This window comes from Molothrus ater, chromosome 12, assembly GCF_012460135.2.
Source record: "Molothrus ater isolate BHLD 08-10-18 breed brown headed cowbird chromosome 12, BPBGC_Mater_1.1, whole genome shotgun sequence".
In the NCBI taxonomy this organism is placed as follows: Eukaryota; Metazoa; Chordata; class Aves; order Passeriformes; family Icteridae; genus Molothrus; species Molothrus ater.
In genome coordinates, this window is record NC_050489.2 from 6,914,046 (window position 1) to 6,920,045 (window position 6,000).

The window sequence follows — 6,000 nt, forward strand, 5'->3', positions numbered from 1 at the left end:
GTTCAGCAAGTGTTTGAATATTTAACGTGAAAATATTAAGTTATCAGAAAGGCTGACTTTTGGGAAGACTGTTCAATTTTTATACAGCCCAAGTTGTTAAAGTACTTTGGAGCATGAACAACTTCAGAGCAGAACAAAGCAGCCAGTGCTAATGTGTAGAAACTCCAGAAGTAAATAACAGCTGTTCAAGAAGACTTCTATTAAATATGTATTAATTAACTTGAAGTGCATCACTTAAATATGTGAAGAGATTATCTTGTGTTAATTTACATTAAAACACACAGCACTTGTTAGCCTCATTACACCACCCTAAGTATATCCTAAGCTATCACCTCATCCTACACTGAGCGTTTTGTTGGGTGTTGATTGCTTTCGATTTGCCCTTTTAAAATGTCAGATAGTGGCCTCCATTTCTTGTTGGATCTCTTCTTTCTCTCAGGTTTTGCTCTTGCATAGTAACTGTTCTTACTTGTGTCTGTTCTGTGCTGAGCAGAAAGAAAAATAACAATAGGTTGTGAAAATACAATAGTAATTGCCCACCCAGATTTCACAGGTGGATCCTGCTGTTAACCTATGAACCAGCAGAGAATGTAAGTGTCCATTGTATAGGAAAATTGTTTTATTTGAAGATTCAGTATCACCTTTGGACCAAGAAAGATAAATAGTGAAATGGAGTCTCTTTAGTGAATTATAGATAAATAAAAGGCAGTGCTAATAATAGTGGTCTAAATCATTGTGTCAGTCTTCATAAACTCTCATTTCATCCATAAAACAAATATTTAGGTGGACATAAGTAAAAACCCATCTTTCTTTCTATTTTGGTGCTGAAAATATATAAACTTACAAGATTTTCTTTAGTGTCATTTTAGCAGCAGATCCAGCTGCTGGGCTGTTCTTTGATCCATTATTTTGACTCTGCAGACTCCCTGATCTCAAGTTGGAGTCCAGTTCTTGTTTCTCACACCTATCCCAACACACTCCTCACTAGGGGGAGACTGAGGAATGTGAGAACTGCAGGCAGGCCCTGGCAGAGCAGGAAGGGCAAATGAAACCAAAATATTTGGCTTTACCAGAACCTTAAATCCTGGACAAGTTGCTCCATTGCATGGCTCTCCTCGGAGAAGTGAGTGGGGCTGTTTGCTCTACTTTCAGGTTGTTTGCAGCCTCTTCACTTAACACTCTGAATTTGCCCCTAGGTTGTGTTTCCAAGATTGTCTCTGCTGTATGTGTGCTTAGGGTGACATTTTTTCCTAAGTGAAAGCTGGTTTGCAAGGTAATTATGGCAACACGGGAAATGCTACCTGTAGAAATCCAGCCTTGAAATTCACAGTCCTTTGGGTTCAAGAGCAGATTTAGATGTATGTATCTTCAAAAAAAAAAAAAAAAAACACCTTTAAAACCTTTAAAGATGACTTAAATTAAACCTTCACTGACTTTGCCCTGACATCCAGGCAGTGTTGGCTGTGCTGAGGAAGTTGAGTTTAGGAATAGAACTGACTGTGGCTTTTTTCTTGTGCATTTTCAGTGCTTATCTCTGTGACCTAAAGGATGTATTTTTCAGAAAGGATGGAGAACTGGGCTGAGATACTGTTCTTGTGGGCTGTAATGCCATGGTGTGTAGTAGAACTGACCACCCCTGCAGTGAAGATGTTTTTCCTAATACCCAACCTAAACCTCCCCTGGTGCAGCCAGACTAAAAGGCCAGGTGGTCTCCAATGAAATCTTGAGAGTAGTATATGCTTTTTCATCCTAATCTTTCAAAGCACGGAAAATTAAAGGTAGGAAAAAGTCTTTCTGCAATGCCATCAGGAAAGCTTTCACATGAGGTGAAAGGGTTGCAATTCACAACATAATCTGATTCTTTGCTTACAGTTAGAAGCTTTAGAAGTAGTAGAGCTAAGGAGAGCCTAAGATGTTTCTTGTTAAACACTTAAGGATAGGAAAAGACGTGTGAGGGTAATTATCTTGATTAAAAAAATTGATCATCTTAAATAGGTATTTTTCAAGGTGCTAAAAAGGGATTTTGCTGATTTGGGCTGAAACTTCTGCTCTCTATCTATGTTTAACTCCTCTCTTTCCTGTCACTCAAATTTTTGTTGTTTCATGAAGTAAATTCAGTGTCAGCCAGCAAATGTTAGTGTTTTATAACTTCTCTTTTAAAAGGATATCACTCCTTTAAAAATGAGTGATGAATGAATGAAGAACATTATGAATGGGACAGAGATGCTGTTTGATGCATGGACTACTAGGTGTTTTGTATATTAAAATGCAATTTCTCCCTCTGTTCTACCACCTGTGCAAAGGGAGATGGAATATTCAGTGTAGAGAGTAGGAGCTGCTGAATTGGTGGGTATTTAGGACCTTTTTATTACTCAGTGAACAACATTAATTGTAAAAAAAATATATCTAAATTTGGCAAATCTGATATGAAACCAAGTGTTCAGGATAGTAGTTGAACTCAGAATTGTTTGACTTTGTGCCTGGTCACTGTGTTAGATGTGCTATGTCACATTGCTTCAGAAAAAGGCCACAAAACAGAGATCATTGAAATCATGTTTCATACAAATGTAGGAGGAATCCTAAATTCAGCAGTAAACAAAAATGAAAAGGAAGGCAGCACAATAAGGGCAAGAAAAGATGCTTAAGTTTCCCACAGTTCCTGCCTCATTGTTTATTCCAGCTTCCTGTTTTTTCAGACTGCTTCTCAAGCCTTTCTTGTGCATATACACAGATTATAGTATGCACAAGAATAAGCTGAAGGCAGAAACTGACTTAATGAAGACATTCTTGTGAGAGAGAAAAGATTTTGTTGTCCACAGATGCGCAAAGAAAAACAGAAAAGCAGCTGCCCTTAGAAATGGAGTAAAAGTAGAGCTGAGTGCCACGTCATGGTGCTTTACTCAAAATCTGGTGTGTTCAGAGCCTTTGAGAGCTTCTGTACTGTTGTGCAGGGGTGTAACCAAGAGGTGGAAGAAGAAGCTTTTGTAAGTCTCATGTCTTAGATACTGTCCTGAGCAGTGCTGACTCTTTGCCAATTTTCAGATGGCAAATAAGGCTAAAAGGAAATAGCTTTCATAACTCTGGTATGGATGACACTGTTACTATTCAGTTCTGTGTCAAAAACATCTCTTTCCTTAAGACCAAGCTATTGAGATAGTCATGTGCTGTCATCCTCTTCTTCAGAGGAGGATTCTGAAGGGCAGAGGGCTTTAGCTCACTACTTCCCATCTCTGTGGGAAAGTAGTTTGTCTTTTCTGAAACCTTTGAGGCCATGGACAGTATAAATGGTGAAAAAAATCGTGTGGCAAGTGGGGTGGGGAGGTGACATGAGGTGGAGCTGAGATACAGCAATTAAATGAAGGCTTCTGGTCGCTTGGCCTGCAGAGTTAAGGAGCTAGGGATGTTGGTTAGCCACAATTATTAAATTTAAGGAATAGCTGCACTACAACCACAAGGCTGTGAGCACTGGCATCTGGGTGAATTGGGCTGGTTTATTCTACTCCTTGTGTTATTTGTTTATCAGCTGAAGCATTTATGAGAGCAAATGCAGCTGGTGGCATTTGGGTTATGGAAATTATAGTTTGTAATATTCTTCTAACAGTAATTTGAGAGTTTAAAGAATTCTATAACTAATATTTCAGTCATGCACTGAAAGCCTTCAAGTTTTAGGATTTTTTTTTTTGCACTACCTTTATCAAATAGCCAAAAATTCTGTAGGATTCCTCTGAGTCAATAACCATGGCTGCAGCAGCACACCTGGTGAAATAGATCAGTGGTCCAGCCTGCTCTGACAACTCCTATGTAACCAAATATAGGAGAAAGAGAAGAGAAAATTTGTAGGGCTGGTAGTGGCTTGTATTTTTCAATAATTTATCAAGATTCGAGAGCACAGATTTCCTTTGGGAAATATTAGTTCTAAGGTTTACAAAGTGCCTCAGTTGTAAATACCCATAAAAATGACAATTTGGTAGGTCATATTTATTCTTAAGCGGGTCAAAGGACATTAGCGTATTCCTACTGCATAAATCTGTCAAGTACAGAATTTCTTTATGCTCCCAAATCACAAAAGCACCTCTTACAGTCAAGGAGAAAGCATCACATTATTGCCAATCAAGGACAACAAGCAAGAATATTGATCTCTACCCAATAACTTTTGCCCTGCTCACTAAGTTTTTATTACTGAAACTGGACACATCAAGGGACTGGATTTAATATATACATATAGTGCTGATTTATTGCAGGGGGAGAAATATGGTCTGGCCTTACTTCTGGCTCAATATTTTAAGACTTATTTTATTCCTTGCATGGAAGCTTTTTCTAAAGACAAAGTGTAAAATTTCCAGCTAGCCCTGGGTGTGCACAAATCTTCAGCTTGCAGAGGTACATTGACTTATGGGTGTACAAGCATCCTGCCTTTGGTGGCCTTACAGTCATGAGTCTTGATTTTAGGAGTTTATGTATGTGAAAGTCTGTACAGGGGGATTGTTACTTCAGAGACATCACTAAAGATGACCTTGGGGAGAGAGGAGAGGAGGTTGAAGGGCACAAAAGGTCTGGGTGCTGCTTGCTGAGCCTGGTGTTGGCTTTCTGCTCATCTGTGGAGCCCCACCTTTGTCCAGGGGCTGTTTAGCAGTATTAGAATGAAGCAGAGGGCCAGCATCCTGCATCTTGGTCTCCTGTTGGTGAAACGCTATTTTTTTGGTCATTTTTAGTTGATCACTGCAGAGGATTTGGCCTGCTCCACAAATACAGCATCTTTGAACTCTGTCCACAGTGATAGCCATGGCTTAAGGCATAGCTAGGATCAGTCAGCTGCTATTTAGAAAGGAAGTGCATCTACAAAACTGAAGGGAGAGTTCTTCACCACAGAATTCTGGAACAGTGGACATTGGAAGGAGCACTTAGTCTGACCCACCAGCTCAAAGCACATCCACTGAGTGTTGCTCAGTGAACAGGTTGTTTACTCCACTGAACAGGCTGCTCAGGATCTTGTCAGGTTTTGAATGCAAGGATGGTGTTTCCACAACCTCTCAGGGTAACCTGTTCAGTATTTCAGTGGTCAAGCATAAGCTACTGAGTTGAAAATACAGGCCATGTGAGTCAGCAGGACCAGATATCTGTTTATTTTGCATCCTAGAGAGCAGTCAACTCCCGCTGTAATTATAAGCCCTGCAGGCTTTTTACCTGTCTAGGCAAAAGATATGAGTTTTGATTGCTCTTTGGCCTTTCAAGAGCTGGTCAGCCCTTTCACAGAATAAATGCATGCAGAAGTAGCTGATGGATTTGCTGCTCATGTTCATAATGCTGTGGAGAGAGCTGGAGAGGCCGTACCCCATGCTCCATCATTTCCTGACAGAGCAGGCAGAGGGACATATGCTGAATTTCCCCAGACATGTCCTTCCCACAGCAGACATTTTGTCAAGAGGCTATGTGCAAGGATTATGTGTTTGTCAGGATTTCCAGATGTCAAGTAATCCCAGCACAGGAGCAAATCCTACCGTGCCTGTGGAGCAAACCTGACACTCCCTGGAAGTGCCCTGCACGTGGTGTGCACACTGCCACTGCATCTGATGTGGCTGGGGGTCCTGTGCCCTCCTGTGGATTTCCACAAGCACAGCAAATTGGATGTGACCCAAACATTTTGGATTAACTCTGCATGTTCAGACCATCTGTGCAGCACATGTACTGCTGGGCTGGTGGTGCTCTGAGGGTTGGACACAGTGCTGCTACCACACAGCTCCTGGGGGTGCATTTCAGTGTAAGAAGAGTTGAGAACAGGATTATAGCACAATCAGAAACCTTGCTTTTTACTGGGAACCTCTAGGAAGAAATCTGCCATAGGAAGAAGCTGATTTTTAGGACTTATTACAGGTATAATTGTGTAGTCAGCCTTTCCCTGCCTTCAGGGTGCTTTCCTATGGCACAGGTTTCAGAAGGATCTCAGAAGGCAGCAGCTTTTGATTTTGCATCTATGTGTCTTAACTAGAACATAATTTCTTC